The sequence below is a fragment of the Anomalospiza imberbis genome, chromosome 5, assembly GCF_031753505.1.
Source record: "Anomalospiza imberbis isolate Cuckoo-Finch-1a 21T00152 chromosome 5, ASM3175350v1, whole genome shotgun sequence".
NCBI lineage: Eukaryota > Metazoa > Chordata > Aves > Passeriformes > Viduidae > Anomalospiza > Anomalospiza imberbis.
The window spans coordinates 62,069,062-62,081,097 of NC_089685.1; the positions used below are offsets into that span (position 1 = coordinate 62,069,062).

The 12,036-nt window shown below is 40.3% G+C and overlaps 1 long non-coding RNA gene across 1 annotated transcript in view; it reads right to left on the bottom strand.

Moving 5' to 3' along the window:
* LOC137474621 (uncharacterized) overlaps positions 1-7,444 on the bottom strand; it is a 28,917-nt gene extending 21,473 nt beyond the window's left edge. Inside the window, exon 1 of the long non-coding RNA XR_010999434.1 lies at positions 6,068-7,444. This is a non-coding gene — a long non-coding RNA (uncharacterized lncRNA). The remainder of the gene's footprint in view (positions 1-6,067) is intronic.
* Positions 7,445-12,036: the final 4,592 nt, after the last annotated feature.

The following is a 12,036-nucleotide window of genomic DNA, read 5'->3' on the forward strand; positions in this document are numbered from 1 at the left end:
ACCAAGTAATCCTGTGAATCGATGTTGCCTTTTGGGTGACATTCTGCATTCAGGATCTGGTGTTTCAGGAAAGGCCCCTCCCTGTGTGTGTTCTGTTACTTTTGATCACTTTAACCACCTCAATGGCAAAGGCTTTTCCTTAAAATCCTCATTGTTCGTTGCTCTTGCTTTACATTTGAAATCTAAGAGGCACAATACAAACTTTGTGTACCTCCAACTTTTCCCCATGCCACTTGGTATACTTGCATTGATCTGGCTACAGTAGATTTAAAATATGAGAAATGTACTGTGGCAGAGATGTTTTCATCCTGTCACCTGGTATTTTCAGAAGATTTCCATTGGAAAGCTTGCTCTAGATTGTTTTCTGGAAGATATGAATGCCACTGAGCGTAGTTAAAAGGAGGGATTACCTTTTACAGGTCACATAACCTGGATTTGCCCTGAAAAAATTTTTGGGGATGGTCTGATGTGGGCATCTTGTCGCAACCCCAAACACTAACCAGGATGATATCTCTGAAACATGATTCCACACCTGCAGGAGAAGGGTTGTGAGCCTATGTACACACACTATGTGCTTTTCTGCACACTTCCCTTTTAAATTCAAACAGGGGAAAGCAGATACACCCTTATATTCATCTCTTCAGTAATTAATTCAAGAGAAGTGCCTAAATCACAGAGCAATTGCAAACTGAGCACTCAGTGATGGATAATCTCTATTGCTTGTTTGGAATTCATTATTTTCTCTATCTTCTCAAGCCAGTCATGTCATTATATTGCTCTCTTTTCAGGCTCTTCCATTCAGTCTCTTGTAACCTGCTTGCACACAAATTATTATTTCATTTTATCTGGAGGTGGCTGGACTGATGATAATATTTTATCCATTTCAGGAAGTTTTAGAGTTCATCAGTGTCAAGGAAAAACAAATTCCCTTAGCTTCTTTATTGTGTTATTTTTTCAATAAAGTATTCTTTTACCGCAAAATAGAAGCATTCTTGAAATTTATACTTGTTGCAGATATCATAGCCTCTTCCACCAACTTTGAAATAGTTACATAAACCAGAAGATTAAAAACATTTTTTTATTATAAAATCTGGGCAAGGAAGAAGTCGATTCTTTATTTCTAGCTTTTTTTTTATGCAATAAACACATTTTTTAAAAGAGTAACATTTTAGGCAGAAGATAACTGATTAGCAAAATTTAGCAATATGAATTGCAATTAATTTTCTAGCTGTTTAATATATAACAATTTAAAAGCATCCTTTTCACTGCTCCCAGGTGTAAAATCTCCCAAGTAAAGAGCTGAGATTAGACTAGTCTTGAACAGGCATGTTCCAGTGGAAGTGTGGTTTCTGTACAGGCTGCTAGTATGTATCATGCCCTCAGCTGGTCTTCATATAAAGGCCAGCTGAAGTATTACTGAGCCTCTGGAAATAGGAACAAGTGTTTCCAGTGTTATCCCAGCAATGTTTTAGTTGTTAGTAAAGGACTTTTGCTCCCATGAATTCCAGTCTTGATGGAAGTGACTGATGTTCTCTGTCATACTCCAATGAGTATTTGAAACATTAAGAATTAATGATGCATTCAAATAATGGAAAAAATTTCTTCCAGCTGATCTGGCTGCCCCTTTACTGGAAGGATCACGCTCCATGTGAGAGTGGCTGTGACTGTGCTGGTAGGGTGTAATGGACAACAGGCTCCCTATGAGCTTTTGCATGTGGGGCAGAAGGAAATGTCCATTTTGTGAGAATGCAAGGTCTTTCTTGCACGTCTCTATGAATGTACTAATGTTAATGGCAGAACCATTCCCACAATTCCCTTTCTAATTAAAATGCTCAATGTTACAATAAAAAGATGCTTTCTTCATTTATTCTGCAATTTTAGTTAAAATAAACTAGTGCAATGGGTTTAGCCTGAAGTATGCAGTGGTAATGGAGAAACACTTCATCCCTTTGTTATATGGGCAGTTTGTATCTTCTTGGGAAAAAAAGGAAGATTTGACAGCTTGACTGCTTTTCATCTGTTTTCTGTGCCTCATAGTAAATTAAAAATAATAATAAAAAAGAAATAATAATTTAAAATGTTGCCTTTTTATCTACTCTTTCCCTGACCATTCAGAAGTTGAAAATGTCCCCAGTGTAAATTCAAAGCGAGCACACCGATATGTACTTTGCCTTGCACATCTACTCTTTTCTATGTAATATGAATAAAGCATGCAAAATACTGCCACAATCATCTGTTAAAAATAATATTGTTCACAGCCATTCTATAGAGGTCCTTCAGATGTGTGAGCAGTCCACTGCATAGCTATAATGTTTAGAGGATGGAATGACATTTGTACTACTCATGTTCAGATTTCCTGAATTTAAATTCAGAGGCAGTTTTTATCAGGTGGGACAGAAGACTCACTTCATCTCAGAGAAATGTATCTTTGAAAATTACATGCATACCTTGGTGGCATATGCTTGTGAATCATGAAGAGAGAAAAAAAAATTAACTTTGCACATTTGTATGCATGTATTATTTCTTGTCCTGGAAATAATTTGATGTTTTTTTCATATACTTTGGAATTTGCAGAGGGATGGTTTCTACAGAGTTCCCTGGTGTAAGTTACGTTAGCATTTTATAGGCTGTCCATGTAAACTCTTGAGCTTTCATGGCTCTCACTATTAGTTTTTAATATAGTACAGTTCATACTGTCTCTTACTGCTGTCTAATTTTGGTTGGGTTTTTTATGTGGCTCCTCAGCTGCAAGGAACATAGCCTACACTTGTTTGAACCTTTTCTTGTCTGTGTAAATCTGCTATTGGTGTCCCTTTTTTTCCTTGCCTATTGTAACACTCTAAGAACTTAAGTTGCTTGTATTTGTCATGAAGGTCAATTATTCTAGATAGCAAACCCAGATCTCATATTACAAATGGAAACTCAGAATTTTTAGATGATAAATAGAAGTCTCTTCTACCTTTGTACCATTATTTTGGTTGTTCCACAGATATAGAAATCCACAGTTGAATTTTCTAAATAAATTATTTTAATAAACAGTGCTCCTTATTCAAAGAACACATGCAAATAATTCCCAGCCAAATGTTAGTTTTTGACTTTTAGGTTTATGTGCTTTTTGAAGTGATCCCATTATCCCTCTTCTCTTTTGGGCATCAGAAATTGTTTACAGCATTATGTGGTTTCTCACCTTTCTGTAAGAAAAAAGCAATTTCTTCATAGGGTGAAGAAAAATGTAATTTTAGTAAAAGTGTGTTTTATTTTGGATATTAATGTCTATAACAGCAGCTCTCCTGAACTGAGAGAAAACATTTTCTATCTAAAAAGACCTTCTTAACAGTTATTCTTGTTACATTTCTATAGAAAATTCAGATAGTTTTATAAGATACTGAGAGGAGCGAAGCTTATGATTTCACAAGTCTTATGAGGAAAGGATCTTCTCTCTTGTGCATTAATGTGTTTCATCAGAATTCCTAGGAATCTGTCCAGCTATACATAGTAAATATTTCACATACCAATAAAGTGATTCCTCAGCAATTCAACCACTCAGCACAAATGAGGCTTAATTTATGATGGATATCTGCACCTGTTAAACAGTTAAATAGGCTCCTGACATAAGTGATTCTTTCATGCTGTTATTTCTCTATTTATTTTAAAGATCATATCTACCTAGATTCACCCTAAGATGCTTTTAATGATCGTGATTTCAAAAACATAACCACATTTTGAAATTTCATATTGAAGAAGGAATATATGTGATTTTGAGCTAAAGTGTATATATGAAGGGTTTAGATCAACACCATTAAAGGTAGGCATAAAACGTGCCTATTACCGAATTAGGCACTTGTTTTGTATATCTAATGCTAAAATCCATATGAGGCTCTGTCACAGGAGAGATCCATTAGCCTCCATCTTGCTAGCATTCAATCAAGAGATTGAATTTGCAAACTTCAAGGGGGAGGAATGTTTCTCCATTTTTTGACAATCCATATTACACTAATTCATACAGCTTTTACACAGAGCTGCAACAGTTTACTCAAGCATTGCTTTCAATATAATTTCATTAAATCAATGCAAAAGGTTGTGTTGACCTTTTAAGTATATATTTAAATCTGATCAGTGGAGCTTAAATCGATTGGGAACTGATTTTAGACAACTCTTAAGGCAAATAAGTGTTTCCACATGGGGTTCCTCAGCTGTTCAATGAATTGATGTGAAATCCAATTTAAATTAAGCCACTGCAAACAAACCACTGATGCATTGTAGGTGAGTCCCAAATGTGCCTTCCAAGTTCTTCAAGAACTTTCTTTCTAACTTGAACAGAGAACCCAAGGGAGATACAGTTAATGCAATGAAAGCTGATCATCCCTGTCAGGAAAAGTGTAAGAAGCTTCCAAACGAACATCCAGGGTTCAGCCAAAAGCTGTGTTTGTAAACGTGTTCCCTATTGTTTTTTACTCTTTTCTCTTGAGCTGTAGCTCTATTGAACAAGGCAGAAATGCCACCATTCACAGATTCTGGCAGGAAGAAGCTTCCTCCATATCTCACAGGTTTCAAAGATCCAAAGTGAGTTTAAAGGAAATCCCCTCTAGTTCATGTTTGCTAGGGATTGGGATACCCAAGGTTTTCAACCTTCAGTTTGTCTTTGTTGTTTTCATAGTATAGATTATTCCACTCTTCTAAAACATCACTGAAGATCTTTGCAGAATTGCAGAGAAGCCCCTTGATCTTCACAGCCCTTAACTCTACAGGGGGATTTCAAAGATTTTGCTCTCAGGGCAAAGAAATGGGAGATGCAAAATTAACTTCACTTCATATTGATTGGTAATGCAAATCAGAAGGAATAAAATGGGTATTTGTAGAAGGAAAAGATTACCTGATAATTTCTACCTTTCAGCAAACCTGTAACCTGGGGTTTAATGACTGAGTTTAAAAACACCAACCATCATAGAATCATACAATAAAATGGGCTGTGAGAGAAAGCAGGGGTGAAAGCAGTAAATAAGAGGAAATACTACAGCAAATTGAGGGAAAACTGCTTTAGTATAAGCAACTACCTGATTTATTAATCCAATAACATGGGAATCCAAGTTGCATTCCTGAACTTCTGGCAGCTATTGATCCCTCAACCTCTCTCACCCACTCTTATCCAGATAAATTATCATCTGCTCCATTTGCCCCATCCTAGAACTGAGGAAAGTAAGTGAACAGTTTTTTCTTACATTCTCCAAAATGTTTTAATTATTTGACAGTTTTGCTGTTTGAAAGAAGAGTTTTAAGGGCTCTTCTTCAGTTTCACACCTGTTTCTAACAGAAGGTTGCTGTTTGATAGGCATTTTGGAGCTCTCTTTGCCAGTCCAAACCCCAGCAGGAGAGAAGTAAATGCAAAGGTAGGTTCTTGTACGAACAAAGGGAGGTAAGAGAATGGACCTTTGTTTTGTCTCCTCCAGGGATTCAAAAGGGTCTGATGGTGACTGCTCATGGTTTGAGTGTGTGGGGTACTGTTAGATTTCTGGCCTCTTTCCAGCTTTCCCGGTTCCTCAAAATTACTTACAATATTCCCATTCAAACTTGTGCAGTTGATTATCTTGAATGGTTGCAGACTCACAAAAGGTTATGGGATGTGAGTGAACTTGAACATAAGGATCTTCCATGATAAACTTGAGAGTATTTCTATATATTCAGGTAAATTAATTAATTCCATGGTAGTAAGTGGTGTAAACTTAGAACTTTCTATGTATCTTGCTGGAACCTCCCCAAAGCTGTTGCATCTTGTTTTATTCTTTTAGTTTTTAAAGTCTTGTGGACTGCAGGTGAGTGGGAGTGTGTTCCTAGTGCTGGATATGGCTCTTTCCTCTTTCTCCTAGCACAGGTCAGTGAATCCTTAATCTGGGTTGAGAAATAAAATTTATGAATGTGGTGAGCAGAAGACGAAAGAAAAAACCACAAAACCCCCATCATAACTGGAGGGGAGAGAAGAAGGGACTATTTACCACTTTGCAGTGGTAAATTACCAAAAGCAAAAACTACCAAAAGTAAAAATTACCAAAGCAGTAGGCTCTGCACTGACACCTGCTTCTCTGCTTGCTCCTATTTTCTGCATTTCCTGTGGCTGTCAGAATTGGGGAGCTCCTGTGTTCTGATCAGTGAAAGCTTGCTTCCTCAAATGGCCTTTCTTTCAGCTGATGTTTTGGAGATCCAGTTGTGCTGAGTTTGGAAGTTAAAGGAAACCGTGTTTAACACAGCAAGATACATTCAAGGTATGTTCAGTATAGAACTGGCAGAGACACCATCTCTTGTGGGATTTGCTGACCTAGATGCTGTAATGAACTTTCCAGTGAAGTCCAGAGCAAGGCTAATGTCAGTATATTGTCTTTATCTAGGCATTCATAACAGAAAGTGATTAAATGGCAGAATCATTTCAATCCTGCCTTCTGAGGACTATCTGAGTTAGCTACCACAACTTTTTGTTTCTTCTGCTATGGAAGGCAGAGGATTGATGCCTCCCTCACTCTTGGCTTCTTTTGTAATATCCATATAGTTTTGTACTAGAAATTGCCATGTCTGTAGGCCACCTATTTTTTTCCAATTCCTTTGTGTCTTTCTAAGAAGAAATTATACAAAATTAGGGTTTTTTTTACCCTGAAATCACATCTGAACTCACTTCACCATCTCCCCTGCCTAAAACCAATCAAAACCAACAGTAACAACAAAACCCATCAAAAAAGTGAGAGAAAAACTTGGATCTTCACAGTTTTTAATTGTCAAATGGTGCCTTTGCTACAACTACAAGGGACTTCAACAAGATGCTTTTACTGACAGCAGGATCTTTCCTATTGTGACAAAGAAGGATGGCAAAGGCTAATGAATTGTGTCTTACTGAGTAGGGCCTGTAGATAGGAACTTGATTCCATTAAGGGATCTTTGGAGGAATTTTGGGATACTGTATTTCTGGGAAAAGAACAAAGAATTAATATAGGAAGACAAATGCAAAGCTACAGCTCAGTGGTTGTCACCTTCTTTTCAAAAATCATCAAAATCTTTGACTCAGTGGAGGTAGCTTTCAGACCTCTCTCTTTTTAAATTTTTTTTTTTCTGATCTAATGCTTGTTCCCTCTGTATGACTCTCTCCTCACATTCAAGACTGTCAGGGAAAAGCTGTAGATAAGAATATCTGTAAACAGTGTTTTAGTGTCTCCCACACAGCAGTCTGGAACTGTCTCCCCTCATGTTTTTGAAGGTTCATGGATTTCCCAAATTAGTAGGAGTTTATTGATTTATATGCAGGCAAGCTTGTGTTACTACTTTGGTTACTCTTGTGCTTTTCCCTGGCTACTGCTAATTAGCCTGGCAAATCTTCCAGTGTTGCTTACATGTAGTAGTAAATGAATATAACTTGTATTGAGTTATCATAATATTCTCCTTTTTTTTTTTTTTTTTTTGTGTGTGTGTGTGTGTGTGTGCTCCTTAAAAGGATAAAAGGCACTTTGAAAACTCTTATCTGAGAAATTAAAGAGATCCAGATTGTGACCTGATACTCAGATAGTGCAGTCTCCTGCACTTGGACTATCCCATAGCCTCTTGTCACCTCATGCAGTTCTTCTGGGATATTCAGGTCACTCCCTTGCTGCTGCTTTCCTGTTAGTTACCCTCTGAAAGGCTTGTCCTATCTCTCAATTACAATCCTACTCTGTCTCTGACATCTCATTGGGATCCCAGCTCAGATTAAAGGGTCTTTCTCTCTTCCAAGCTTTCACTCTTCCCTGTGTATACAGATGGGGTTTTTTTCTCAGGTGCTGTAGGCAGTGTCACCCTCCTGCTTCTTCAGCCTTGTGAGTAATAGAGGTGCCCAGGCTCCAGCTGACCTTGGGCCCACGTGCTGCATCCCCAGGCTGCAGACGGAGTGGAGAGTCAGAGTCCTGTCTTCCCCGGGGCCCTCCATGCAGGCTGGAAGCCTGGCTGGCTGTGGAACGTTTCCTTTCCACTGAGCAGAAGCCGGGATGCTGCTTTCTCTCGGGAGGTGGCAGCACAGCCAGATGCGATCAGCGTATGCAGTTTGACGCCCAGAACTGCAAAGGGGTGGCGGGGAGGTGGGGTTGGTTTGGATTCCTTCCGAGATAGAGCTCCTTAGCTGGGAGCAAGGAGTAAGACGGGGAGCACAGGGGTGCTCATGCATAGCAGGGATAGCTTCAAGCCCTTTCTTGAAGCGGAATGGAATCAGCCCAGCATCCTCACGGTAACATACTGGGATCCCTCTGTCCTGACTGTGTTCCTCTGTAGCAGCTGCAGCTGATTGTTAGGTGTGGTGTGGGACCCGAGATGCCCCCTGTGGGGACAGTGTCATTTGCTGAGCCTGCAGGTACAGCCCCAATTTCTTGTTTGTTCATGTGTGGGGAAAGGACTGCAGGAATTTGGGCAGAGTCAGTATGTATCGTGGGTTTTGCAAGCACCCACTTTCCTGCAGGCTGCCACAGTGGTTGCATGTTATTTTAGTTATCAAGCAGTTCAAGGTAAAATGCCAAGAAAAAGGAAGAGCAACAATCAGTCACCATCCCATTAAATGCTACAACCTACTCCTCTCTCAGAACCTCATCTGTTCTTTTTAGCCAGTTTGGAGGCTCCCATTCTCTCACGAGGTTTTAATAATGGCTTATAAAGACAGGGGTACTACATGGGCTTTAATGTGACCATCGTCTGGAAAACATACACAGAGGTGGGGTGTTTGGGTTTCCACAGAAAGCAAGCACAGTGTGGTCCAAAAATCTATGGGATATATTGCTTAATGTACCCCTCTGGCTCTGTTCTCTGAATTAAATTTCCCTATGCCAAGCACACTGGATCAACTGGAGATGCTACAGAGCCTTGTACAGAGCTTTGTTGGGAGGTTGTTTGCCTACTTCTTGAAATTTGAGAAAGTTTTGTGGCAAAATGGAATAACCATAGATTCAGTATTGCCCCATCAGTAATTTGTGAATGCTGTCTGTAGGCTTGTGCATCCAAAAGCAAAGGATGCTAGAAATCCTAGCTTAGGCAACTCAAAAAATTTTACTGGCATCAGCAACTGGAGGGCAGCCAGCCAGTCAGCCCTACAGTTCTTTAAAAAGTAATAAAGTGCACCTGATTTTTGCTTCTTGGATGGCAACCACTGACTGGCAACTGGTCCCATATACTAGGTAATTCCTCTTTGATCACTGATTGGCAACTGGTCCCATATACTAGGTAATTCCTGCTTGATGCTGCTTAGGGCACCATTGAAACCGTACCTTAAGTAGGCAGCACTGAGAGGGTGAAGCAGAGAAAGGCAAGAGAAAACTTGAGGTTTGTAAGCACATTGAAAAGGCCACCTCCCTTTTCTTCCCCCTCTTTGCTCCTGGCAGTCTAGGAAGGCCAGTTCTTACTCTCATGACACTCTCATTCTGAAGAGTGTTTGAAAGTTCTGCAATTCTCTTTCAGACCAGCTCTTTTCCTAAGTAACTCAAGTGCCCCAGAAAGATCCTGTCACACTGGAGGACTAGTCATGATAACTGCTCATCTTCTCTGGGGCTGGGAAGCAGAATGCAAACAGCTCAGGCAGTGAGAACTAATCCTGTCTGCATTTTCCTTCTAACTCGGTTCTGGGGGATCCTCCCACTGCCATGTGGATCCCTCTGCCGTGGAGGGACAAGTTGTGTCAGTATGGCCACCACCAGGCCTTCCGCCCACCTGTGCAGGTGCAGAACCAGGGCTGCAAGCAGCCACCGCTGCAGGAGCAGTTCCACAGCAGTCCAGTCAGGAACACGCATTCAAAGAGTGCATGTATGGAGGAGGGAAGAATTTCAGGGATAAATCCCACATAGGATAATGTCGGTGACTGTAGAAAAATAAACAACAAACCACCAACAGAATGAATATAAAGGAGAAGAGCAGTGACCAAAATCCAAGACACTGTTTTTGAAAAGTGGGTGGTACATTGCCTTTAGGAGCAGTCTTTGACAACTGGGAGAGAGTTTGTCTCATTTTAATTGGGATTAACCATATTCACAGGAGTTGTCACATGTCACCTAGTCTGTCTGTCTCCCTGCCTTTTCAATTTGGCAACCTTCTCTTTTTCCTCCTGCATGTCCCAGAGATTTGAAAAATGATCCGTTCTTCAAAGCATCCCTGGTAATTTGAACCACAGTGTTATACTTCTTTTGAGACTGATGCCTTTCAAAGCTGCAGCCTTTCTTCCTGCAGCAGCTCCTGACAACCCTCTATAATATATAGCCTTAAGAGGGGAAAACAGGTCTGAGGAGATACACTTTTACTAAGAGGAGAGACATTAGAGATGGCACTAAAATGAACAGAAAACAGATTTCTGCAAAACAGAACAGAACAGAAAACAGATTTCAAGCAAAGAAGGTAGCTTAGCCCTTTTTATGAAGTCCAGGACTATACTGTCACTAATTTCACTTTGAAAAGTGTACTGGAGATCTCTCAATGCACTTGTTGGTAAAATGTATCTGCATACACAGATCAGTAATTATGAACTAACTAAACATGGAGATGCAATATGTGTTCTGTCCTGCACCATGTTTGCTGTCTTTTTTGTTTTCCTAAGAACTCTCCCACCTTTTTAGCAAGACTTAACTTGAGATCTGTGTTGCTACATTGTTTTTGCTGTCAGGTAAGGAAAGATAAACCCAGACCACATGATTGCTGGCTGTATGGCTTTACCCCATTGGCAACCACCTGCCCCTGGTGACATCAGCTGAGGTGGGGAGACTACACTTTTATACTACAGTAGTCACTTAAAGTGAAAATGAATGTTAACATCTCTCTGGTATGTGTATGCCCTAGTCTACATGTTTGATCAATGCCCTGGTTTCTTGAGAAATGTCCTGCTGGAGACGTTGCCATACACATTTAGGAATTAGGGTTAGAATTGATGCCTCTATTAATAAGAAATCTTGCAAATTTTTATTTGAAAATAGCTATTTTCTTGAAGGTGAAAAGTATACTTTCTGAAGCATGCAACTTCCATTTTCAAAATACTCCTTTGCAATAGTCCTGAATATGGAGCAACAGGACAGAAACCTAAATTTGTGCAGCTGCAATTTACAGCACTAGAGATGCCCCATAACCAAGCAGCATCTGGGGAAAGGGGCAGTTCAGTGAAATGGAAACTTACCATATAGGTAATGAGAGGCATTAAAGGGTGTTTACATGAGGGAGGGCATTTTTCTTCTTCAAACTTACCTTTATTGTCTGTCTATGCAACTTTCAGGCTCAGCCTGATGCTGGAAATATTTAGGTATGTGCATAAGTCAAGGCACAAGTGGTACATGTCTTTCAAATATTAATCCAAATCCAAGCATGAAAATTATTCCAATACATCCAATGACAGCATCATCTCGTTCTTACTGTAGGTCCCTGCTTTAGGTTTAAGTCGATTTGGAGACTGCCAGACTCTCCACCCCAGCAAGCACTGGGTTTCAGGAAAAAGCTGTATGCACACCGCAAGACGGGTACAATGGAGCCAGACCAGAACGGTGCTGTTGGGCGCAAGTACTTACGAGAGGCAGAGTACAGATATTGCTTGCCTGTATCTATGCAAGAGAATGGCCTCTTAGTGTTTCTACAAGCTCCTCTTTCCCACGTCCACGGACCAGCACAGTGTACAAATGGATTTAGAAGGGGTGGCTCTACAGAGATATTGCATCTCCAGGGACCTGCAAAGCTGGGTGAAATTTCAAGACCTACAGTTGTCCTGCTGGGGAGTGTATTGTCCTCAGTTTCCATACCATGGAGAACACCACCACTGACCTTGTCGGGAAGGTACAGACAAAGGAAGCTCCCAGAACCAGCTCCCGTGCCTGTCGCCTCCATCGTTGCAAAGGAGCAAGCAAGGCTTGGGCAGCTCTGGCAGCACCTTTAAATCCATGTGGAATTTAACTATTGTAAACTCAAATCGCATGCTGTAAGGTGCGCGTCATATCTCCAGCAATCCCGTGTTCCTTTTTAAAAAAAACTGGACTGCGGAAGAATAAAGGGCTACAGCGACAACACCGCCGGCCCCAC